The following is a 26634-nucleotide window of genomic DNA, read 5'->3' on the forward strand; positions in this document are numbered from 1 at the left end:
TGCCAAAGGAGAAAGAAGAGCAATAGGTCTAAAGTTGGAATAGTCAATAGAGTTACCGCCTTTGTGTAGTGGGATAATATGAGAGATTTTCCAGATATCGGGGATGGTTCCTTCTTGGATGGTCCTATTTATGAGTATAGTAATTGGGTAAGCAATTTCTTTGGCTGCCTTTTGCAGAAAAAGGGAAGGGAGTTTGTCAGCAGAGGGGGTACAAGGTTTCAGTTTGAGAATAATTTTATAGATGAAAGAGGTAGAGATGGGTTGTAGAGAGAAGTTGAAGGAAGAGTTTACTAGATTATTAGGAGGATAGAAGTTATAAGTGTTTAATTGTCTAGCGAGAGTTTGAATAGTTTCAGTCAGTGGCGGCTGGTGACTTCAAATCACAGGGGGGCTGCAGGAGACAGCTGAATGGGTGGGGGTCAAGGGGAGGGGGTGTGGTCAACCAGAAAGAGGAGGAGCTATGCACAAAACCACAAAAAACTAACTTTAATTAAATATGCTGCCCTGGGTGGCAAACCATCATTATGAAAGTCCAATCAAGACAAAAATAAGTGTAGAAGAATAAAAATATTTCAATGCATTGGCTGCATGACAGCTTACTTAATATCTAGATGGAAACAAAAGGTTGTGAGGCATGAAAAAATAAATTACTTTTTAAATACATTACTGGAATGCCAGTCAAAATCAAGTATAAGAAAAACCAGAAGCACTCAACTCAAACCACTTCTCCTTGCACTGCAGTCCTAATTATAATATAGTCAGCTTTATTAAAGTACCAAGTAACATGCTGAAAGTAGAAATCTATGTGATGCCCCCACTTGTAAAAATGTTTCTTATCCAAAAAAGACCTGCTGCCTGACAACTTGTTTCATGGGGAAAACATGATAAAAGTAAATAATGAAAAGCAAACAAGAAACAAGCTCAAGATACATTGCTTAAAGGATTACTGTACAGGTTATGGACCACACATGATTGGCATTCTGTTTAGTTTACGGGTAAAGTCTGTAGAGATGACTGGAAGTCTCCAACAAGTGTAATGAGCTTTTTAAAATAATGGAATCCTGTCCTTTAATACCCAAGGCTTATACATTATCTAGTCAAGTATTCTCTGCATGGCAACAACAGAAAGGCTTTCAATTTTTGCAATTCTTTAACAGTATGCTTATTAAAGCTTACTTGCATCTTACGATCTCAGACAAGCTTACCTTATGGTCATTAAAGCATTGCTACTTAAAAGCACAGAGCAACAGGCACTTTGAGTAATAAGCATAAATCAACAGTAAAAAATATGACAGAAACCAGACCATTCTGCAAAATCAAGGACAGATGAAAAGCCACTGTAGTACTTATGCAGTGTGTCCTCCCCATCCAAGGTAGATACAACTACTCCTTGCCTTGCTTGGACACATCCAGAGTCACTACATGGGGGAGTGGGGTGCAACAAGCATGTCACAATTTGAAATCTCTCTGGCTGATTGTGATGGCCCTGACACATTTGTCATACTTCTCAACCTCAAGAGCAAGAAATCTGGACAAAGCCATACACAGAAGTGGGACAAAGGCCCAACAATAAGGACAATTTTTAAATATTGCTCTAATAAACTTAGAAAGATAATAGAATAGGTCTTGCATTAGTATGAATTTTCTGAAGGGTATAAAATCTGAAACTCAAATGTCTGTCATTTTCTAACTTCAGTCTTTAGTGATTTGTCACTAATTTGCCAAAAAACACAATTTTATGAAAAATGGACAAAAATGTGATGCAAAAATATAAAATAGACACACGATACAGCTGCTACCTGTCAAAGAAGGGACACTTTAATATTAGTACTGCTACCTTGAGCAGCTGACAAAATATAAAATTTCAAGTAATCTATAACTTTGATTATTACAGTTATTTCTTAATTGTAAACCCTCCATGTTTTCTTCCAAAATTGCTATTTTGCGGAGGGATTATAAGGGGGAAGAGCAACATTTTGAGCCAAAAATTGGGGACAGTTGAGAGGTTGGCTATGCCTAATTCTATAAAGCAATTTATTTGCATGTACCTCTCAACCTGTTAATGCAGTAAATCTGAACAAGGCCAAATATATTGGGGGCACATATAAACAGTACTAAAAATTGCTCTTGTATAAATTGAGACAGTTGATAGAACAGCTCTTACTTTAACATGCATTTTTCTGAAGGTTATGAAGTCTGAAACTTATTGAGTGACTTCTGGCAAATCATTTAGAAATTAAAACTACATATTTTATGAACAACAAACCAAAAATAAGAAGCAAAAATCTATTCATTCTTTGAAAATCTGGACAGTTGGGAGGTATAGTTCAGCTGGGCCTGTCTGAGTTTGCTGCCCTTCCCCCCCTGACAAAATAATTGTTGAATGGAGCCTCTGCAGCCATTCCAATGAACCATTATACTTGGCTATTTCACTCCATTTACCATAAACACTAATGTGCATACTGCTTTACTTCTATGATGAGTTGGACTTCATTTGAAAGTTTTATTTTGTATTTTACAGCACAAACACTAAGTCATCTGTTAAACAAAGCAATGCAGTCTCACAATGAAAACTTAGCATTAAAACTTCTCTGCCCTTGAAACTCACATTCATTGAAACAGCATTGAAACTCACATTCAAAGAAAATACATTTTGCCAGTGGCAGATAAAGATTAATTTTGGGCTGTTTTGAATCATAGGCTCCTTGCATATGAAACATACATGTGCTCTTTGATACACCTTCCTCATTGTACTAAAATTATATTCCTTGTACAATACAGTACACTTGTTACAGGGTGTTTTAAATTTGTTTTGAACATTTTTCCAGTAAGCAATGAAACAAACCATATGCACCCATAATGGCAAAACTGCCCAGTTGAGAACATTTATCATAAAAAGTCTACTCAGACTTCCACAGTCCACCATTATTAGTAAATATACACAATTCTACAGTCCACCATTATTAGTAAATATGCACAATTCCACAGTCCACCATTATCAGTAAATATGCACAATTCTACAGTCCACCTTTATCAGTAAATATGCACAATTCTACAGTCCATTATCAGTAAATATGCACAATCTCTGAAGTCAGTCATCTAAATAATTTCACATTAAAGAAATCTGTAACTAATGAAGCGGTTGCTGCTAGCAATCACCTTTATATTTCATGGTTTCATCGAAAAATAAAGTGTCTGTTGCCCCTCAGGAATAAATTGCCTTTATTACATTAAAAAAATGATAAGTTAGTAATAATATTGCAAGAGGAAATGGATGGCAAACTGATAACGAACTCATAGTTAGTATCTTCACCAAGGAGAACATTCTCAGCACGGCAGCATCCACCCCTTGTGGGAGTAGAACCCACAACCTTCTGCATCAAAAGCAAGTACACAACCTGTTGTGCTATAGTATTAACTTGGCAAAGCACTAAATTTCTATTCCCCTGCAGCTCTCAGTTCCTTGTAAAATCTACTCAATACTCAACTGCATCTCAACTTCGCAGCTCAAGAAAACTGGAAAAAGCCAAAATGTATTGGGGGGGGGGTCAAAAGCCCAAAAACAGGGACACATTAAACATTGCTTGTATAATCTTGGAAAGTTGCTAGAATAAAATGTTGTGTTGCCACCATATATTTTACTGCCAAGGTCCCTGAGCAAAAAACAGTCAGAGTAACATACCACTACGCCACATCAGCTGCTTTGTAAAAGAGAGGAAGACTGAAACTTAAATCGCTATCATTTAGTGAATTCAGTTCTCACCATAGCTGTCAACCTCTTAGTACAAAACACCTGGACAAACCCAGTAATGAGGGAATACAGCCCTCAAACATATTCAGTGAATTCAGTTCTTGCCATAGCTGTCAACCTTAGCACAAAAACCTGGACGAAGCCAATAATGTCCCAAAAATAGGGACAAATTTAAAATATTCATCTTATAAACTTAGAAAATTGCTAAAAAAAAAAGGTTGTGCTACTATGTATTCTGAAGAACATGAATTTGGAAATTCAAATGCCGGTCAATTTTACTGCGGACAGAACAAAAACAATTTTCAGCAGAGACGCAGGGATTAATACTGCAGACACGTCTTTGTAAAATGGCAGGGCACCAGAGCAAATCCACACAAATACAGGGAGGAGATGCAGACAGAAGCCACCCCAACCAAGAATCAAACCAGAAAACCTATAGCTGTGAGGCAACAATACTACCACTGCACCATCAATTATGCAAGGAATTAAACATTCAGAAACCTGAAGTCTGAAATTCAAATGCCTGTCAATTTTACTGCGGACAGAACAAAAACAATTTTCAGCAGAGACGAGGGATTAAAACTGCAGACACGTCTTTGTAAAATGGCAGGGCACCAGAGCAAATCCACACAAATACAGGGAGGAGATGCAGACAGAAGCCACCCCAACCAAGAATCAAACCAGAAAACCTATAGCTGTGAGGCAACAATACTACCACTGCACCATCAATTATGCAAGGAATTAAACATTCAGAAACCTGAAGTCTGAAATTCAAATGCCTGTCAATTTTACTGCAGACAGAACAAAAACAATTTTCAGCAGAGACGCAGGGATTAAAACTGCAGACACGTCTTTGTAAAATCGAAGGGCACCAGGGAAAATCCACACAAACACAGGGAGGAGATGCAGACTCCACACAGAAGCCAGCCCAACCAAGAATCAAACCAGAAAACCTATAGCTGTGAGGCAACAATACTACCACTGCACCATCAATTATGCAAGGAATTAAACATTCAGAAACCTGAAGTCTGAAATTCAAATGCCTGTCAATTTTACTGCAGACAGAACAAAAACAATTTTCAGCAGAGACGCAGGGATTAAAACTGCAGATACGTCTTTGTAAAATGGCAGGGCACCAGAGCAAATCCACACAAATACAGGGAGGAGATGCAGACATAAGCCACCCCAACCAAGAATCAAACCAGAAAACCTATAGCTGTGAGGCAACAATACTACCACTGCACCATCAATTATGCAAGGAATTAAACATTCAGAAACCTGAAGTCTGAAATTCAAATGCCTGTCAATTTTACTGCGGACAGAACAAAACAATTTTCAGCAGAGACGAGGGATTAATACTGCAGACACGTCTTTGTAAAATGGCAGGGCACCAGAGCAAATCCACACAAATACAGGGAGGAGATGCAGACAGAAGCCACCCCAACCAAGAATCAAACCAGAAAACCTATAGCTGTGAGGCAACAATACTACCACTGCACCATCAATTATGCAAGGAATTAAACATTCAGAAACCTGAAGTCTGAAATTCAAATGCTTGTCAATTTTACTGGACAGAACAAAAACAATTTTCAGCAGAGACGCAGGGATTAAAACTGCAGACACATCTTTGTAAAATGGCAGGGCACCAGAGCAAATCCACACAAACACAGGGAGGAGATGCAGACTCCACACAGAAGCCACCCCAACCAAGAATCAAACCAGAAAACCTATAGCTGTGAGGCAACAATACTACCACTGCACCATCAATTATGCAAGGAATTAAACATTCAGAAACCTGAAGTCTGAAATTCAAATGCCTGTCAATTTTACTGCAGACAAAACAAAAACAATTTTCAGCAGAGATGCAGGGATTAATACTGCAGACACGTCTTTGTAAAATGGCAGGGCACCAGAGCAAATCCACACAAATACAGGGAGGAGATGCAGACAGAAGCCACCCCAACCAAGAATCAAACCAGAAAACCTATAGCTGTGAGGCAACAATACTATCACTGCACCATCAATTATGCAAGGAATTAAACATTCAGAAACCTGAAGTCTGAAATTCAAATGCCTGTCAATTTTACTGCGGACAGAACAAAACAATTTTCAGCAGAGACGAGGGATTAAAACTGCAGACACATCTTTGTAAAATGGCAGGGCACCAGAGCAAATCCACACAAACACAGGCAGGAGATGCAGACTCCACACAGAAGCCACCCCAACCAAGAATCAAACCAGAAAACCTATAGCTGTGAGGCAACAATACTACCACCGCACCATCAATTATGCAAGGAATTAAACATTCAGAATCCTGAAGTCTGAAATTCAAATGCCTGTCAATTTTACTGCGGACAGAACAAAACCAATTTTCAGCAGGGATTAAAACTGCAGACACGTCTTTGTAAAATGGCAGGGCACCAGAGCAAATCCACACAAACACATGGAGGAGATGCAGACTCCACACAGAAGCCACCCCAACCAAGAATCAAACCAGAAAACCTATAGTTGTGAGGCAACAATACTACCACTGCACCATCAAATATGCAAGGAATTAAACATTCAGAAACCCTTAAGTCTGAAATTCAAATGCCTGTCAATTTTATTTAACATTTTTAATCAGGACAGTCTGACTTGGAACAAATAAACAATTTTCAGCAGAGGCCCAGGAAGAAATAATGCAGACATGTCTTTGTAACATGGGAGGACACAAAAGCAAACCCACACAAACACAGCGAGAAGATACAGACCCCACAAAGAAGGAACCCCAGCCAAGAATCAAACCCAAGAACCTGCAGCTGTGAGGCAACAATGCTACTACTACACCATCAAATATCAAGCATTGCAACATTTACAAACCACAGATATTATGAGGAACAGATCAGATCGAATATGAGGCAAAAATCTGCAATTTTTTTACAAATGGTGGTGGGTAGGGAACTCAAGTCTTTAACACCTGCATACAGGGTTCAAGCCTGAGGTATTCCCTACCACACCACCATAAGCACCTGGGGCATTTTCACACACACACACACACACACACACACACACACACACACACACACACACACACACACACACACACACACACACACAACACACGCACACACACACACACACACACACACACACACACACACACACACACACACACACACACACACACTCCAGTAAAGCATAAGCACCATACACACACAAACTCTCTCTCCAGTAAAGCATAAGCACCATACACACACAAACTCTCTCTCCAGTAAAGCATAAGCACCATACACACACAAACTCTCTCCAGTAAAGCATAAGCACCATACACACACAAACTCTCTCTCCAGTAAAGCATAAGCACCATACACACACAAACTCTCTCTCCAGTAAAGCATAAGCACCATACAAACACAAATAAACATTGTAAAATAAAGGTAAAAAGCACCATACACTTACCTGAATATATCCAGCTAACGTACATCCTTCCCGCGCAATACTCAAAGACCCGCGAGATCCCAAGGAAAGCCCGACGAGATCCCAATGCTCCTTCCCGAGTCCTGCTGCTGCTCTTGCAGTCCGGACGCGACCCATAATCCTAGCGAGTCTGTGCACTTTAAAAGTGCACAGACGTCTCCTTGTGTCCCCCTATGGGGACTGCCGGACTGCCTTGAGCATGCGCATAGACCAACAGTAGTCGGGACTACTGCGCATGCGCGAAATCCGCGAAATTTAAAAAAATTTTTTTTTTTTTATTTTCCTTTCTATTTTTTATGTTGAGGGGGCTGCAGTCCGGCAGCCCGATGCCACGAGCCACCCCTAGTTTCAGTAAAGAATGAATTAAAAGCATTTGCAGTTTGGAGAGGGGTGTCTGGGTCAGCATTTAGTGGGGAGGGAGTTTTAGCTGTTCCTGGTGAAAGGAGTCTATTGATTGAGGACCAAAATTGTTTGGGTTTATTTAAGTTGGTTTCTTGTAGTTCGTAGTAGAACTTTCTTTTGTCGGTGAGTATAGCTTTTTTGGTAAGATTTCTAAGTTGGCGAAAGTGAAGAAAGTCAGAGTTAATTCTATGGGATCTCCATTTGTTCCAAACCTTATTTTTAGAGTGGATTAGTTTTTTAGTTTCATTTGAGAGCCAAGGGGCTGTTTTAGATTTCATTCTAATAGTATGCTCAGGAGCATGTATATCCAAAATAGAAAGAAAAGTAGAATTAAAGAATGATACTGCTTCATTAAGTGGAAGAGTTTTTAAGGGGTTCCAGTTGCAAGCTCTGAGTTCATTTTGAAATAGGTCAATTTTAAAGTGTTTAGTGGACCGTATTTTTCTTATATTAGGGAGGTGGAGATAGTCAGTCTTCTCCCTTGTAATGTAAGTTAAGTAATGATCACTGAGGTCATCAGGCATAGTCCCAACTTTGTAGGTGATGTTAACTTTGTTTATGAGAATCCAGTCTAAAATAGTCTGTTTCCTACTTGACATATTAAGCCTAGTTGTAGAGGTAATGGTTTGGGTAAAACCATTTAGGTTAATGTGAGAGGTGGGATTGTCAGTATTAATAGTATTCCAGTCGATATTTAAGTCGCCAAGAATTATAGTTTCTTGGGGGTAGTTAATGGAAACCCAACTGAGAAAGTCTTCTACAATTGGTATATTGTTTCCAGGAGGTATGTATATGCAGATGAGGTAAAGGGCTTTCTTAGCATTAAGTTGAAGTTTAGTGATGATGGCTTCCACCTTACTATCTTGGGTTGGACAGGCTGAAAGGGTAGAGATGTTAAGATGAATCTTAAACAGTATTGCTACTCCACCACCTTTTCGTTTAGTACGGTCAAGCCTAAGTATATTATAACCTTGTGGTATAATTTCAGTATCTTTAGTGGCTGGTTTTAGCCAGGTTTCAGAGAGACAGAGAATGTCAAAGCAGTGAGTACCTAGGAGGGTGTGTAGGTAGGGTACTTTGTTGTTTATGCTTCGTATGTTAAGATGTCCTACGAGGAGGGTGTTATTGGTGAAAGGTTTAGATGCTTGAGCAGAAGGATACACGGGGCCAGGGTTGGGGTGAATGTCACCATCTTGTAAGGTAGGATCATTAGGCTTAGATGCGTTATTTTTGGTTAAGTGTTCAAGTAGTTGCTTATGGACACATTTCTCCATGATCTTTGCCAGAGGTGAAAGAAGGGCAATAGGACAATAATTAGAGAGTTCAATGGATTGTCCACCTTTATGAAGAGGCATGATATGAGTTACTTTCCATAGGATAGGTATTTGACCTTCAGTGAGAGTTCTAATGATCAAAATAGAAATGGGATAAGCTATAGCTTTGGCTGCTAATCATAGAAAGTCGGCAGGTAGTTGGTCTGCTGAAGGACAGCATGGTTTAAGTTTTTGTAATAGGGTCAGAATATATGAAGTTGGGATGGGTTGCAAATGAAAAGGAGGAGGTGGGGTAGAGTTATAGGAAGGGAGATTAAAGATATTGGGTGATAGCAGAGAAGCTAGAGTTTGGATAGTATTAGTAAAATAGGTATTAAATATGTTGGCTGTATTGATGGGGTTATTATGGTCAGTATTTTGAGGGTTAGGAGCGGATGATTTACCTGGATGGAGTAATTGGTTAATGCTAGTCCAGAATTTATGAAGGTTGTTTTGATGTGGTTGTTGGAATTGTAGGTAGTAATTTTGTTTATTTGAGAGTATAGCTTTCTTAGTGTCATTTCTTAGTTGTCTAAAGGTTAGGTGGTCAGCTGGGTTTTTAGTCATTCTCCATTTTGCCCAATATTTATTTCTAAGGTGCATTTTGTGTTTAGTTAATTTAGAAAGCCATGGGGCAGACTTGATTTTAACTCTAATAGATCTGGTTGGTGCATGTTGGTTAAGAATGGCTAGGAAGTTAGAATTAAAGTAATTTATGGCTTCTTCTAAAGGGAGATGTTTTAAAGGAGACCAATTACAAGTTCTTAGTTCTTTTTCAAAGAGCTCAGGGTTAAAGTTCTTTTTGGTTCTGATATTTTTAACAGATGTTGAGTTGGGAGTGAAGGTTTTGTGCCTAATAATATAGGTGAGTGAATTGGTCACTTATATTATCAGGGAGGGTTCCTGAGTCATAGTTATTGGGGTGATTGTTGATAAGAATCCAGTCTAATATACATGATTTTTGGCTAACTTTATTGGTCCTGGTGGGGTATGTAATGGTTTGTGAAAAGCCATATAGGTTAATATGGGTTGTAGGGAGGCTGCTACAGTAGCAATTCCAGTCAATGTTCATATCTCCCAGGATTATGGTTTCTTGGGGTAAGTGTTGGGATAGCCAACAAAGAATATGTTCCATAGTGGCAATGTTATTGTCAGGAGGAAGATACATACAGATGATATTGATGGATTTAGCATTGTTAATATGAAGTTTGGCGATGAGAATTTCAGCATTAGTATCTAGCGGTAATTGACAGTTATAGGTGGATAGCTGTAGGCCTGATTTATATAGAATAGCTACTCCTCCACCCTTCTTAGCTGCTCGGTCAAGTCTTAGTATGTTATATCCAGGTGGAAGGATTTCGTTGTCTTTGGTAGCAGGTTTTAGCCAAGTTTCAGTAAGACAAAGGATATCAAAGGCATATAGTTCTACTAGGGCTTGGAGTTGGGATACTTTGTTGTTTATGTACAGTTTGTTGTTTATGTACAGTTACATATACTAATGTATATCTATATAAACATATGTCTGAAATATCTCATACATAAAAAGCACAATATTATTCAAATGATCACTCAAATTATAAAATAGACATGATCTATTATATCAGTTAATTTAAACAAGGAGCAAAATTAATACTACAATTAATTATACATTTCCTTTTTTATCTAACAGGGCATGTTTTGTGAATCAGTTAAATGTATGCCATATACCCAGTCAATACCAGTAAAAGTATAAATTGGTGACTGACACTGCAAAAGATGTCTGCATAAGGCTCTTTCTTATCTGACTTTCTTAGAATAACTATTTTGCCATATAATCAACATCTTCTCAAAAGTGAACTACTTTCAGATTTTTCCTGTATTTGTATAATAAGACCTCTGAAATTTTACCACAATTCTGATATCCACTTTTACTCTACTGCACATCCAGAGTTTTTATGTATGGACAGGCTCACATCTTTCTATCCATCTCCTTTATTTCAGGTTCTCTATTTATACATAAAATGTTTTTGCTGATGTATAATATTTGTACAAAATGTTTTATTTACTTTCACTATGTCTATATAAATTTGTAATGTAAAATATCTTTTGCAATCATTTTGTAATGTTGTACAATGCTTTATGTGATGTAGCCCATTCAAGAGTAAGACAGATCATATCTGCAAATTAACATGTAGGATCTCAACAGCAGACGTCAGAACAGAATCCCCAATCCAGCAGTCAAGAGGCAAACACCTATGCACAAAAACAAGCAATATTTTCGATGGGTACCGTGTGGGTCCAAGCAGACCTTTCTGGTAAAAAAAAAAAAGACAATAAATAAATAATAAACACATTTTATAATTAATGTCACTGATGTTTTTCAATGGGGTGGATGTCTGTCCAGCATAAATACCACAGCTACATACCATAGGTTAAATAATCCTATTGGTAGTGCATGTAATCAAAGATGTAGCTTTGTGTGTATGTGTGTATTAACTGAAAGCATTTACTTCTGGAAATTCATGTTCGCAATTAACAAACAGAAAACAGCTCTTGGTGGATAAATGGGTAACAATAATCCTATCGGGTTTCCTGTAAGAAGAAAAAAAAGTCCCCCCAAAGTACATTCCCTACAGTATAAAACCTAAACACCATCAATGACAAATGCTGCAAAAAAAGGATCATGGCTAAGAATATCCTAATGCCTTTATAATACTTCTCTGATCTTAAAAGTGTTGGTATCAAAGGTACTAACAAAACTTATCTTGTCTTTATCCTGTCCATGATGATACTCCTCCTCGTACTGCAATAATTTTGATCTATCTATATCTACAAAATACTCTATTTAAAAATAATCTACGGACAAACAACATCTCTACCATAACCACAGTATAAAAAATATTTACTCATATTAAATATCTCCTTATTAAAATCAGTTTCATTAGGACACATGCGTCTATATCTCAGAAAAAAATGAGACTTAAGAAACTCATGTTTAATAAGAGGTGGCACCAACTTGCTGCACTGTGAACTGTGATGGAAAGGCTTCCCATTTATTAATGTGGTAATATTAATATCCAAAATGTTATTCACAAACAAACTCGCAGAGACAGACAAGGAAACATCAAAGGGGGTAGACGTTTAAATATGTAACAAAATACTGCAACTCCCTTAAATCACCAAACCATAAAATAGATCAGTCATCCAGTTATATAACAAAATAGGATACAAAGTATAAATATACTGAACCTCAAAAAAGGAAAAAAAGAAAAAAAAACATAAATCAGCATAAATGTGGGTAAACTTTTAGTTATAGAAAACAGTCTTTCTGAAAACAGAAAACATTTACATTTAGTACCATCTTAAGAAGCTGTAAAACAAACTTGAGCAGAACAAAATCATATAATGAAAGGCTGAGTCAAAAAACATTCCTCCACCTTTAAACTCATACCATGTTGAATACTGGTATACAATTACATGGTACACATACATGTTTCAGGTCTTAGCAAAATTTTGTCCATTATGCTGATGGATGACCATGTTATGCTTATGGTGCCATGACACTCACTACTGGCAAGCATAACGATCATGAATGTTACAAACTAATGGTTCTAAGAAACTTTCACAGCACTATGGCAGTACTTCCTAATGAATCAGGAAGAAAGCATCAGAATCAAAATAAATAAAATACATAAGGTGTGTTTATGGAACTGAGGCTTCCTATCTTTATTTGTTAAGCATACAAGATGGATAGTCCATGGATCCTTTACAGTCAAGACATAAGACATACCTATCTACCAGTCTATCTATCCTTCTATCTATCTATCTATCTATCTATCTATCTATCTGTCTGTCTATAAATCTATCCATCCATCTTGCTATCTGTTGCATTATGTTGGACTCTTGAAAGTTGTGAGATATAAGTTTTTCATCAAATGGGAAGAAAAAAGCTTTTTATTTAAATTCTGCTTAAACATTTTAAGTTGCACTGACAATGATACATGTGGAGATATTTTCTGTACTTCTCTGCTTTGTGTCCATTTACCTATTTGCAATTTTAGTCTGTTCGGGGACCCTCATCTTGTAGATTAATTTGTACTTGTCTGAAGGCTGTCTATTACTACAAGATTTTTGCATCGTTTATACATTACACTACACTTCTACTACCATAAAGAGAAATACAATGCAAAGGGTAGCTTTTTTATATTTTCACCCCATTCTGGACAATCTTGTAGCTTTTCCCTTAGTTGTGGCAGGACTGTTACCTACTGCCAGATTCGAGTCTCATTTAATCATGTACTACTGCATTACTGGTAAATTTCTGCATGGACTGAGGCCTTAGTTGGTGGTAGGATTGCAGAACTGGCAGTATTGTGAATTCTGCTGCAGCATTTGGGCTTCAGTACTTTTTTTATAACTGTATATACCTGCTTAAAGTTGCATTACTATGTCTTTCTGTTTATTTTTCCCCACCCCTTTTTTTCTTGTGGTTTTAAAAGGCTTTGTCTCTGGCTTCTACTCCTTATGGTAATCTGACTGCCTCTCTGTCAGTGCTATTGTCTGATACATAACCTATTTAAGTACGTTCTCCATAACACTAAATGTCCACCCAGCAAATCAGTACTGGACTTCAGTAGACTCTCTTACTACAAATCGTTTCCTGCTCATTTTCCCAGTGCTCCCATCTGCTTGGTGCCCTCACCAAACTTTGAGGGGGGGGGGGTCCTGAGTTAGTCCTGCTCCACCCCTGGCAGAGCAGATGAGAGATCAATTGTATTATTTTGCACTTCAGTTAACTGTTAACAGTGCCGATACTTTATTTTTGATTTTTGCCTTAAATCATTCTAAAGGTCCCTAACATTACAAATTGCCCTGTCAAAATACTTTAATTTTAGCTGTAATATTACACTTGCAATCAATCTTTCTTGATGTTATTACATCAAGAGGTTAGCAGTGACCTGTACAGACACAAATGCTCAGAAAGTAAATTTTATCTATAAATCATCACTTAGAAAGTACAGTTGTGTACACACCATAAATGTAGATGTTCAAGTGTATTCACTGTTGCAGTCATTACATTTGGGTAATCTGCTGGCAGGTTGCCCTCAGTCGGCCTGAATAACAAAGTCTTGGGTCCTGCGTCAGTTGCTGTCTCCTCTTCCATGACGTCAGGTCGTCAGGGGTATAAAACATGCAGCCGACGCCATTTTATTCAATCTTTCTTGCCCCAGATGTCAGGTGCACCCCAAATGGGGAGCAAAAAAAAAAAAAAATAAAATAAAATATATATATATATATATATATATATATACAAATAAACAGTAAATATACAGATGCACTTTTAGAAACATAAACTTTACCTTCAACTAAAAGCAAATACACCACAAAGGCTTTTGAGTACAGTGAAGGAAAGGTATAGAAAAGGGGATGGCGGGTGGGTAACCCGGACTGCAACAGTGAAAACACTTGAACATCTACATTTATGGAAAGTGTACACAACTGTACTATGTTCTTCGTGTTTCACTGTTGCAGTCATTACATTTGGGTAGAATCCCAAAGTTATGGATGGGAGGATGGAACTAAACAGCATTAGGAGTGGCTATAAGGCCCTGCAGGACTGCAGTGGCAAAACCTGCCCTGGATTTGGAGAAGAGGGGTAAATGATAATGCTTTGTAAAGGTATGAACAGAGCTCCAAGTAGCAGCTTCTAGAATGTCTTTGGTTGGAACCCCTCTGAGAAAAGCTGCTGAAGTAGAGGCAGCCCTGGTGGAATGTGTGTGATCTGATCGCCTTGGGCATAGGTTTACCAGGGTGCAAATAGCAAAATCGAATGCAGTGGCTTATCCACTTAGAAATAGTCTGCTTTGATATAGCCTTCACCTCTGACCCTGCAGCAAATGCTACCAGTAGTTGCTCAGATTTTCTTAGAGATATGGTCCTGTTTAAGTAGAATCTTAGTTGTCTGTGTACATCCAATGAATGCAGAATCCGTTCCCCCTTGTTCTTCGGATTTGGGTAAAATGTTGGCAGATGAATGATCTGATTAAGAGCCACACTGTATACCACCTTAGGCATACAAGAAGGATTGGTCCTGAGGGACATCTTGTCCGGGTAAAATATAATAAAAGGCTCCACTGCCATGAGAGCCTGTAGTTCTGAAACCCTTCTTGCTGAAGTGACTGCCAAGAGAAAAGCTGTTTTCCAAGACAGAAATTTTATATCTGCAGTAGCTGATGGTTCAAAAGGAGGCAGAGTGAGTTTTTCCAGCACAAAATTGAAGTCCCATGCAGGAGTTGGTGATCTTCTGGGAGGACTTAAAATTTTGGCCCCTCTAAGATACTGTTTAAGCCGAGGATGAGAAAAGAGGGGAGGCTCTGTGTTGTAATGAGCCAAGATGGCAGAGGCATGGATTTTTATTGAAGAAAAAGATAGGCCCTTTTCAAGCATCTCAGTCAAATATTGTAAAATCTGAGGAATATTGGGCTTTATTGTGTCTATTCATTGTGCTTGGTTCCAAGCACAAAATCTCTTCCATTTATCAGCATAAGATTTTCTAGTACTAGGCCTTCTGGCTTCCAAAATGACATCCATCACAGATTTACTGAGAGGTATTGTTTGAATAATTAGTTGAATAGCCATGCTACAAGATTCAGAGTTTGGAGCTGAGTGTGCAGAATATGATAGTTCTGCTGAGACAGTAGATGAGGTATTTGAGGCAAGTACCATGGAGGAAGGTGAGACATATTCCTTAGAAATGGGTACCAGTGCTGGCGAGGCCAGTCCGGAGCAATTAGGATCAGTTTTGGTTTCTCCTGTCTGACTTTCAGTAAGACCTTGGAGAGTAGAGGCAGAGGGGAAAAGGCATAGACTGACAGGTTTTTCCAGCTGAAGGATAGGGCATCCACTTTCCATGCTTTTTTGTGATGAGTTCTTGTGTAGAATTTGTCCAACTTATAATTTTGGGGAGAGGCAAATAGATCTAGGTCTGGGCTCCCCCATTTCTGTATTAACATGCTGAAGGTTTGTGGATCCAGTTTCCATTTGTGCGGGTCCATAAGATTTCTGCTTAGGTCATCTGCCAGAGTATTTTGCTTTCCTGACAGGAACTGAGCTTGAAGATGTATTTGGTAAGTCAAGGCTGTATTCCACAAGGCCATGGCTAATCTGCAAAGGGGGTAGGAATGTGTAACCCCCTGCTTGTTTATGTACCACATAACTGTGGTGCTGTCCGTCTTTATCAGTAGTTGTCCTGGATAAAGCAAGTCCTTAAAGGTTGTCAGAGCATTCTGAACAGCTAGCATCTCTTTCTGGTTGATGTGCAGATGTATTTGGTTTGGGCTCCATTTGCCCTGAATGCATCTCCCTGCTAGGTGGGCCCCCCAAGCATAGTCTGATGCATCTGTAGTTAGGGTTTGGGTGGCAGGGGGTAGAGTGAATGACAGTCCCTTGTTTTGATGACGTCTCTGACCACCAAAGAAGCTCCTGTTGTAGGCAGGGAATGAGAGGGATCATTGTTTCCAGACTGTGACAATGTTGACTCCATAAACTTTTTAGGTACCACTGAAATTTCCTCATATGCAGTCTCACATATGGAATTAGTAGAATGCAGGATGCCATGAACCCCAAAGCCTGCAGAATTTGTCTTGCAGATAACTGGGATTTTGTTACCATTTGTTTGAAGTATATTGTCAGTTGCCTTTGTTTGTCTGACATGAGGTAAGCCATCTGGGCAGTTGTATTCAAGCTTGCACCCAGGAATGTAATTATTTGAGAGGTACCAGTTGTGATTTCTTTTTGTTTATGGTGTACCCTAGGCATGCTAGAAGCCTTTTTACAAATGCCAGATGATGAAGAAGAATGTCCTTGTCCTCTGCTTGAATGAGACAATCGTCCAGATAAGGATAAATTTGAATTCTTCTTTGTCTGCAGAATGCAATTACTGGTGCCAGGCACTTTGTAAAGACCCTGGGCGCAGTAGATAAGCCAAAGGGCAGTGCAAAGAATTGGTAATGCAAAAAACCTGCTTTGAAGCGGAGGTATCTTCTGCATGATTCCCTTATTGGGAAATGCAGGTATGCCTCTTTTAAGTCTAGAGTTACTAACTAAGAATTCCTGGCTAGCATAGGCAGAAGCTGTTATAAAGTCAGCATTTTGAATTTTGGAATGCTCAGGAATGTGTTCAAAATCGATAAGTCCAGTATTGGGCGCCATGAATTGTCTTTTCTGGGTACCAGGAAAAGTCTTGAGTAAAATCCTTGTCCTTTTTCCTTTTCTGGTACAGGTTGAATAGCCCCCATATCCATGAGGGATATTACCTGTTTATGGGCCTCTGCCTACTGGTTTTTTGGCAGATCTGGCCATCTGTTTGGAATTGGCAAAGTATGGAAATGAAATCTGTACCCCTGGGATACTATGTTTAGTACCCACTTGTCCTGGGTAATTAACTTCCAATTTTGAGCATGGAGTGCTAGTTTTCCCCCCATGGGGGCTGCCAAAAGATAAGTGCTTGGTGATGGTAGAGGAAAGTCATTGAGACTGCTTACTGTAGGGTTGTGCTTTGTTTCCTCCAGATTTGGAGGTGGAGGCACCCCGTTGCTTTGACCTGTAAGAACCCTGTGATTGGTATCTGGAGCCTTTTGAGTGCCTGGATTTGCCCTGTGTGGCTCTGCTGGACACAGTAAAGGACCAATTTTTAGTAGGCCAGTGCCTACTGAACCTGGGTGGCTGCACTTGCAAGAAATCTTTTACAGTTTGCATGGATTTAGCTTTGTCTTCCATTTTCTTTAAAACTTCTTCTGCCTTATTACCAATATCGTGCTGCAAAGGGGCATCCAACAATTTAGCTTTAACAGGATCAGGCAGATTTTGCTCCTTGAGCCAGGCATGCCTTCTAATCACAGATCCAGTAACGGCGACCCTACAAGAGGCTTCCAAGGAATCAAAACCACATCGCAAAGTATGCTTTCCAACCTGTTCTGCTGAATGCAATAAATCCTGTAACTCTTTATTTTCCACACAATCAGAAATCAACATCATTTTCTGTTTCAGTAAGCCCATAACATGCTGTTGATATTTAAGCATATGAAACTGGCAGTTTAAAGCCCTGACTGCCAAGGTTGCAGACGTATAAACCTTCTTACCCCATCTATCCAGCTCCCTGGAATTTCTATCAGAAGGGGTAGGATTTTTGGCTGTAGAGGCCTTTACACCCTTGGGACCCTGAGAAATAGTCTCAGGATCAGCAGCAGGATTTTTGAAAAGAAATTTGTGAGAGTCAGGAACCCTGTAATATCTGTCTGGCTTACTAGGAGCCGGAGGCAGGGAATCAGGAGCCATGCTTGATTCCGAGAACACATCATCGACAATGTCTAATATAGGAGGTATTGCCAAAGGCCTATGCTGAGGAAGGAGGAGGAAATCCCTAAGCCTCTTTTTTGATTCAAAGACGTCCTGACTCTCCCAGAGAAAAATGTTCCCTTAAAGTATGCAAAGTCTCCCCAAAAGAGTAATCCTCAGGAGGAGATGCAGATAGGATGGATTCCTCTGCATCAGAATCCTCATAGGGTGGAATAGAAAATTCCTGATCAGAAGAGGAATCAGAAGAAATGGAAACCTGATCTGAAGATTCATAATCAGTGCCTTGCTAGGCCTCTTAGCGGGGGGGTTGGGAACCCCTGATCAAGGTAATTAAATCCTCAGCCATTTTGATCATCTGTTTTTTAGGCATAGGGGCCTGAGCACGTGGCTCATGCGTCAGTTTTTTAGACATAGAAGTTGTTTTTGACCTTGTTTTTGTTGCAGGCGTCTGTTTAATATAAAAATGTCGAGGCCTGAAAACACCCTCAGAAGCCGGTGCCTGCTCAGCGGCTCCGGACCCATCCAAGGGTGAGACATCCGCGGGTTCAATACCCTGAGAATCTCGCAGCATACCGTACTCAGAATGGGTCTCGGTAGAGGCCTGCGACTCAAAAGTAGCAGGTATCAGGGGCTGCGAAAGTGCCTCACTGAGTACCAGTGACTGGCTTAAATGAAGCTTTGTCGTCGGTTTTGGACCTAGACGGTCTGTCTGTCTTTTTCCTTGCATTTTGTATGTACTCCGGTAGTCAGATTGCTAACTGACAGCATTTCAGGATAATTAAATCTTGAACCAAAATATTTAGAAGCAAAAATATACCGACGCTTAATAGTGTGTTGGTTAAATCTAGCACAAAACCGACAGCAAAGCACATTATGATCTGGGCCTAGGCAAGGAATACAGTACAAATGAAAATCCTTATGAGGTATTTGCTTCCCACAAGTACTTTACTGACATCAGTAAGGAGCAAGAAAAAGTTTCCCCAACAGGGTACTTAGCTTTATTTTGAAGACTTCGGTTCTGAAACTCAAATACGAAAATTTCAGGAGTTAGCCAACCAGCACTTGCGAACTGCTTCTGCTTCGGGCACCGCGCGGTCAAGAAAGACTGAATAAAATGGTGTCAGCTGCATGCTTTACACCCCTGACGACCTGACATCATGGAAGAGGAGACAGCAACTGAGGCAGGACCCAAGGCTTTGTTATTCAGGCTGACTGAGGGCAACCTGCCAGCAGATTACCCAATTGTAATGACTGCAACAGTGAAACACGAAGAACATCTAAAACATGTAACTTAGTGTGGTTAAAACAAAGCTACTGTGTGGGAAGACATACTTAAGAGCAGCTAGTCTGCAGATTAAACAGCAATGCTATCAAATCTTAAGACAATCTACCCTAGTATAGTGCCAAACCCCAGAGGTCACCCAAGGAGACCTCTTTATAACCCAGTCCACAACCTAACTACAAGTCCAGACAACATGGATATGCAATTTCCAAATGTCTTTGTACCCAGTTTGTTAGATACAGGCACATTGAGACAATGTATCAACTATCTCGTATTCGCAAACAGCCATTTACTCCTTAAAAAACAAACACAGTGTGCAAGATATGCACAGACATAATTTCACTGAAGGAAAAATCTTCTGTACAAACAAGGTTATCAAGAATATATAACTGTGGCCACCACACATACAGACCAACCTACACTGAGGTAATCTTCCCACACTTTAAAGATATCCTAAGGCTATAAATGGTAAAGTCTCGGCATTCAACAAAGCACTGAGCAAAAGTAACACCAAACAACACACATACTCCAACACCCAGTGGAGCCCTAACAGCAAAACCCATAAGGCAAGCCAACACATTACCCAGGAGTCTTACCATAGGGGACTCCATTTTACGATATACAAATGCCCCACTCACCACACTGAACAAGGAGAAGAGAATGGTTAGTTGACTACCTGCAGCCAGGATCCACCAAGTTAAGCATGCACTCAAGTCATTAGACGACAGGTACCATATGATTCTATCATAGCCCATCTGGGCATTAATGATCTGAGACGTACGTCCCTGGACTATATGAAAAGGGACAGTGTCTGAAGCTGGTATGTGCCTTGCATTGAGCTGTATTCTACCTTTAACAAGGATGATGCCACAGTAGGAACAAAAGATGATTGTGTTTCTGATGACTTTCCAAGGGGATTCTGTATTTGTCAGCATGGGAGGATATGGTTAACACCCCATGTTGCTTTGCAAAGGATGGTCTACATCTGTCGCACTTAGAATTCCAAATATGGTCTAAAACTTTACCCGCCCCTTTACAGCCTTTTTAGGCAATGCCAAATTGACAAACCTTCTGATAAAGCAAATAAAACCCAAAGAAACCTAAAGGTGTTACTGCTCAATGCTAGGAGCCTAATAAAGAAACTACACACCCTGCAAGCTCTCCTCACTCTGGAGAGTACAGACATCTGTGCTGTTATCAAGACACGGTTTAAATCTGCAGAAAGTACTCTGGCAGTGCAAGTCTTCAGTGCCTTCCACAAATTTAGACCATCAGCTGCACAGACAATGACAAAAGGCGGGGGAGCCTCAATCTATATTACCAAGAGGCATAACTCTACACTGAATAAACAGGATGATACCCTGGACTTTATCCTCAGGCAAGTCATCCTAGACAAACTCTCACACCATATCCTAGCAAGCTACAGCTCACCCTTCATGTCTCTAGAATCTCATAGCTCATACTTAGACCTGCTGGAGATGCTCACCATTAAACCAAATACTCTAGTCATGGGATGCATGAGCTACTTCTCTCTAGACTGGGAAACATGCACTGCCTCATACTCACAGGTACAATTATTCATGGACTTAATTAATAAATAGCTTTGACCAGATAGTGTACACACCCACCAGAGGTTTGACCATACTGGAGCTGGAACTCACCAATATGGGAGAGTGCTGCACCCCCTAACCCACCCTCAGTATCACATCCTCACTGGTGAGGCTGGACAAGAAAACTGTCTTCTTCAAAATAAAAATCAACTCAGTAACCCTACCAAACCTTGTAACAGTTAGGAACTTTTCCAAAGCAAACTGCACCCTTTAAAGCGATAGTTTAACAAAATTCAATGTGTCCCAACCCCATGTTCACAACAACCTATGCAAAATTGTTCACAAAGACCCTGTACAACCATGTAAATGGCAGTATAGAGGCTGCTGTACCTACTAGAACGAAGACCAAAAACAAACTCTAAAAACAAACCACAGTAATGGAATCCTAACCTTAATAGGGTATATAACAAAAGGAAAAAAGTCATGGCTGAAATCAGGAAGAGGAACTCCTATAATGACAGGCACTCTCTTATTAAACTAAACAGGAAACTAAGAGGACTAATGAAGTCCAACAAGGCCAATTACAAGGTCATGACAGCTTCACCAGCTAAAGACAACCACAAAGCCTTCAACAGCCATACCTGAAACCTCAAAGGCAGCACATGTGCCGAGCTTGTGGTCAGTGGTGCCACCTTCGCTGAACAGACTGACATAGTGAATTTGCTGGCTGACAAATTTAGCTCAAACTTTGCTCACCACTCCCTCGGCCTCCTTCCATGAAATACCTATTAGCATAACCTCCTGGCTGCGATGGCAAGGGAAACAACACAGCCTCAAAGGGCTTGACAACATCCCAGGATGTTTCCTAAATAGCTGGAAATATGACCTATCAAGACCATTTGAGTCACTTTTCAACTACAGCCTCAAAATAGGCTTTGTACTATGAGAATGGAGGACTGCAACAGTTATCCTACTTCACAAGGGTGTACCACTGTGCAGAAAATCACCATAAATGTAGATGCATGAATAGGCTCCTTTTGTAGTAATACATCTTGAGATGTCTGCTGCAGAAGGCCTAACAGCTTGTGTGTCTTGCAGAGCTTGGCACCTTCCTCCTTCAGGCTAGCTGGAACCCTTTTCACATGGATATCAGGACATTAGTGGCATAAAATTAACATTTCCTCATGAAATCTTTAGTTCTTTCTTACCTTGGTAATGAAATATGATCTGGAGCCATACCATGAAATGCCCTGGTGGAAGATGTCTCCAGAGTGATAATCCAACCAATGATCGACAACCTGGCTCTCCAGGTTCAAAGCCAACCTGAGGAGAGAAGGTACCCGTTAGGGCACTTGCTTTCTCAGCTTTGCTTAAGATGTCGAAAATGTCCTCCAAAAAAACACCTAAAGAGAAGAGAATGACATCTATAGCACATATGCTATCAGCCTTACTGTTCTCAGGCTGTGGTATTAGTGACCCCTTGTGTACCAAGAGATTCAAATACTTGGGCAACATAAGTGGTTCTGTCCTTAACAGACTCAGCAGAAAAAAAATGTTGCCTGTAAGAAATGGGGACAATAATTAGAATAAATGACTTGTCCTTCTTTATCTTCTATACCACACTGAGAATTAAGGGTGTTGGCGGTTACCACTGTGCCTCACAGTAAAAGGCTCTCTGGTTCGATTCTCGGCTGGGTTGCTTTCTATGCAGAGTCTGCATGTCCTCCCTGAGTTTGCGTAGATTTCCCCTGGGTTCTCTAGTTTCCTCCCACATTCCAAAGACGTGTCTGGAGCTTTTCTCTCTGGGCCTCCACTGAAAATGGGCTCTGTCCCAATCAGACTTACCTGATAAACAAATGTTAAATAAAATAAATAAATAAATAAAGTGTAGGAGACAGATCTGCAGGTATCCTAGTGTACAATTTTCTGAGCTGCCTGTTTTCTGAAGAAGCAAAAAGATCTATCTATGGCACACCTCACCTGAGAACCAAGGCCAAAAATACAACCGCTTGTTTGGCATCCACTCATGTGGGTGTACTTCTGTCCTGATCGGCTGGTCTACTAATATGTTCTCATGAGACGGGGTATAAGAGGTGCTGAGGATCATTCCTGACTCCTGTGCAAGATCCCATGCCTGCACCGTTAACCTGCAAAAGAGATTCAAATACTTGGGCACTGATGTACCACATTACTATAGTGATGTCTGTAAGGATGTGCAAAATTCCCTGTTGTTAAATGCATTGAGGGCTATGATGGCTAACAGCAATGCTTTATACTGATCTAGCTCCTCTTCTGGTTTGATTCTAGGTCCTCAGATCCCTCAAGTGGGCTCCCCAGGTTATGTATGAGGAGTCTTTGTTGAAAATCTGGGTATCCAGGCTTAGCTTAAAAGGCAACCCCTGCCTAAGGACCACTAGTTGGACCCACCACGAAAGCTATTTTGTGACACAGGGAAACAGTGGCAAGGGGCACTGCAGGGAATGGGTGTGCTAGCAGCATCTGTGACTTGGCAACCATCACAGCCTCCTCATATGTAACATTTATAGCGGGTACCATCAAAACGGAACAGGACATGTAGTCCAGCACTGTAAAGAATTCTCTTACAGAAATTTGTTTCTGCTGTGTTAATGACATGTAGTAGTTCGAGAGGAAAAGCAGTGTGCCTGAGGGGGAGGTAGGCTTTCTGGTGCTCTGTGTCTAACAGTGCCCCTACAGATGTGATTTCAGAAAGATTAAAAAAAATCTACATTTTGATACCAAGTCTTAGTTAACTGTACAGTCTTCTGAATCTCCCAAGGAGTTTTTGCCTGAATGAGGCAGTCTTCCAAGTAAGAAAACATGTGAATGTCCTTTCTTCTGCAGTAGGAAATTACTGAAAACTGACACTTCGTGAACACTGGTGCAGTACATAAACAAAGGGAAAGAGTTTCAGCTGGTAATGGCAGCATTCTGTTTCAAATCTGAGAAATGGTGTGTTCAACATAGCAATAGGTATATGCAAGCACACATCTTTCAGGTCCAGGATAACTGTAAACTTGTGAGAAAAAAGACATAAAAGGCCAAATAAGGCCACAGTCTGAATGTTGGTATCTTCAGAGACTTGCTTAGCCTTGAAAGGTCCAAGCCAAGTCTCCATGTGCATCTTTTCTTCCAACTAGGACAAGTCTGGAACAGAGTCCTGTTTCTACTTCTGAATTTGGTACTCTACCTTTGGTTTTGTGCAACACCACTTCCTGAAGAAGTGGTTGGATTAAATGCAATTGGTTCCTGAAGAATAGAGGTGTACCTAAGAACTTTGTTCTCCTTGAAAAAGGTACTGGTACCCATGCTCTAAAATCGAAAGCACCCATTTGTCTTGGGTAATTAAACTCCCACTGTTGTATAAACTGGCCTAAATAACCCCCTGTTCTTTATGTGGGAAGGGTTTCAGGAATAGTTACTGGGAAGGGTGTGGGCTGTGTGGGATTCGAGCATTGTGAGTAGTGATGAGTATGGATTGGCCATAGACATTCCATTTATGGGTCTCAGCTTTGATGGCCCAAGGCTTTCCCTTCTGGTTTATTCGGCATCTTTTCTTACAGCAGTCCTGCTTACCTTTCTTCTGCTTTCATTTTTTACTTGCCTCTGGTAGAAAGGCTAGCATTTTGAAATTCTTCATACACTTTTTTTTTTTTCGGGAAGGGTTGCAATTTGGAGATCCTTCTCCAGTGAGGCATTAAGAAGCTCTTCTTTAACATGGCCTGGCAGAGGCTGTAGTCAGAGAAGGTTCTATGGTCAACGGAGACTAGACTGAAGACCTGGAAGCTGACTAAAGAGAAAGCATAAGAGTTTAAAGAACTATTCAGAGCTCTAGTGCCTCATCAATCAAAGAAATACACGGAGTTCAAGAGGAATGGCAGCACCTCAAAAGGGTCATTATGATATCGAATGATAAAAAGAGCGAATCCTCTTTTATCGAACACTAACAGTCGAAAGCACTGAATGCCGAACACATGGAACAGCAATTTTTTTCCCCAGGGGAAAAAAAAAAATCGCTGGGCCATTTTTGGGACTTTGCCATTTGCTCCACTGTGGTGCAATCTCGGAGTTGGTATTTTTAAGTAAAGGGCTGTGGGAGTGAAGCCCCCCACTTTATTTTGTGTTTGGATTTTTTTCTTTTTGCGGAGCAGGTTCCGTGTGTCCGACATTTACTGCTCTCGGTTTTTAGTGTTCGATAAAAGAGTGTTCGCTCTTTTTATTGTTCAATGTCATGATACAGACCCCCTCAAAACAGCATGTGTGATGACTGCAGAACAGGTGTGTAGCCAAGATTGTTATAGACATAAAGACAGCTAGTATTGGAAAGCAGAAGTCCAGGAAGTCATCAAAAGAAAGGAGAAGTGCAGGAAAAATTGGTAAATGAAAAAGATAGACCAGGCTAAAAAGGAATACTGGTTGGCAAAAAAAGGGCTGCAGCAGCAAAGAACAAGGTATTAGAGACACTCTTCTAGCTTCTGGAAAGTGAATCAGTAGATGGCACAAAATAACTCATCAGGTTGCAAGGCAAAGACAAAGATAAAGAAGATAGTCAGACATTCTTTATAATGGAAGCTAGGAACATTATGCTCACCACCCCACAGAAAATCAAAGGGACACAGAAGGAGCACTTTCTGCAGCTTCTGAATAAAGAAAACCACACAGAAGCTGTACTGCCCCAGACACAGTCTATGATGAAAGAAGAGGAAGAGCCCACCTTAGAAGTAAGAACAGTACTAAGGAAAATGAAGTCAGGAAAAGCAGCAGGCTCAGATGAGGTCACAGCATATATGATCAATATGTTGGGAGATAATGAGAAGAAATGACAATGGAGTTTGCTCATAGTACGCAGGTAAAAGCTGCACTCTCTAAAGCCAAAAACACAGCATCCATGGGACCGGACAACATTCCAGGCTGCGTTTTACATGAACTGCAGAACAAAATGGCTCCCCACTTAAGCCTCATGTTCAATAATAGCCTCGCATCAGGCTTTGTGCCCACTGAATGGCGCACAGCAACAATTATCCCACTCCACAAAGGGGGAGCCACCACTGATCCCAGGAACTATCGACCTATTAGCCTGATGAGTCTGGTCTGCAAGGCCATGGAACGTATCATCATGGAACTCATAAACAAAGACATTGGTAACCTCCAAACTCTGGATCCCATCCAGTTCGGGTTTGTGAAAGGCAGATCATGCCTCCTGAACCTGATCGACTTCTTTGAGGCAGTCACCAAAGCAGTAGATGAGGGTAAGGTGGTGCACACAGCCTATCTTGACCTTGCCAAGGCTTTCGACACCATCCCCCATTCTGAAATTATAGCTAAACTCACTAAACTAGTATAAATCCATACGTCACAAGATGGGTTGCCAACTGGTTCACTGACAGAACCCACACTGTAAAAGTTGCAGACTCTAAATATGACCTCAAAGCAGTGACAAATGGAGAACCACAGGGTTCCATCCTGGGACCTCTCCTGTTTGGTATCTACTTCTCTGAAGTACAGGCTAACACAGAAGGCCTCTGA

The 26634-nt window shown here is 40.3% G+C and overlaps 1 protein-coding gene across 2 annotated transcripts in view; it reads right to left on the reverse strand.

The window, feature by feature from the left end:
* Positions 1-26634, reverse strand: part of EPG5 (ectopic P-granules autophagy protein 5 homolog) — a 2535958-nt gene that overhangs the window by 1169942 nt on the left and 1339382 nt on the right. The window lies entirely within an intron of this gene.

The sequence above is a fragment of the Protopterus annectens genome, chromosome 1.part1, assembly GCF_019279795.1.
Source record: "Protopterus annectens isolate FY-2018-M chromosome 1.part1, PAN1.0, whole genome shotgun sequence".
Classification (NCBI taxonomy): Eukaryota; Metazoa; Chordata; order Ceratodontiformes; family Protopteridae; genus Protopterus; species Protopterus annectens.